Source organism: Mastomys coucha, unplaced genomic scaffold, assembly GCF_008632895.1.
Source record: "Mastomys coucha isolate ucsf_1 unplaced genomic scaffold, UCSF_Mcou_1 pScaffold6, whole genome shotgun sequence".
Lineage (NCBI taxonomy): Eukaryota > Metazoa > Chordata > Mammalia > Rodentia > Muridae > Mastomys > Mastomys coucha.
The window spans coordinates 33,830,952-33,831,999 of NW_022196912.1; positions in this window are offsets into that span (position 1 = coordinate 33,830,952).

Here is a 1,048-nt window from a genome sequence, read left to right on the forward strand (position 1 = left end):
TCTGCACTGTTCTCAACATGATCTTCCAAGCTCCTACAGAACATCCCACAGAGTTCTTAACAACCAATAGCTCTTCTAGCTCAAAGTTCCAAAGTCCTTCCACAGTCCTTCCCAAAACATGTTCAGGTTGTCACAGGAATACCCCACTATGCTGGTACCAATTTGTCTTAGTCAGGGTTTCTATTCCTGCACATCATGACCACAAACAAGTTGGGGAGGAAAAGGTTTATGTGGCTTACTTCCATATTGCTGTTCATTACCAAAGGAAGTCAGGACTGGAACTCAAGCATGTCAGGAAGCAGGAGCTGATGCAGAGGCCATGGAGGGATGTTCTTTACTGGCTTGCTTCTCCTGGCTTGCTCAGCCTGCTCTCTTATAGAGCCCAAGAACTCCAGCCCAGGGATGGCACCACTCACAAGGGGCCCTACCCACTTGATCACTAATTGAGAAAATGCCCCACAGCTGGACTTCATGGAGGCACTTCCCCAACTGAAGCTCCCTTCTCTATGATAACTCCAGCCTGTGTCAAGTTGACACACAAAACTAGCCTGTAAATATACCCAAAGGAGTCATAGACAATTAACTAGGGAGGTAGCTTGTAGGAAAGAGAACAACAAAGAGTGAGACTGAATGCTTTGCTTGACATTTGTAGCTCTTCTATCAAGTTTGAAGAAGAGGACTTTATAAGTTACTCTTTCTCTGAGATGAATGCTTTTCCAAATTATCACAGCCAATGAACCAGATTCTTACCCTCACTCAATGTCTGTGCCACCCTCCAAGCAGAACCACTGTTCATTGGAACAGTTGGTGAATGACTTTATGGATAGGCCATCTTAATACACACACCATTTCTTAAATGAATGTAACCTGTTCTCTGTGGCCTGAGAATAAAGTTACTCACTCAAGTCAAATAGCTTTGACCATAGCAGGAAGTCTGTATCCAAAAATCATGCCTACAATTCATTCCTTGGCACAGCAGAACTGTCAACTCTCAGCTTAGCTACAAGGGAGGTAAAATCCTTCAGTGATTTGAGAGTCCTTGAAGTAC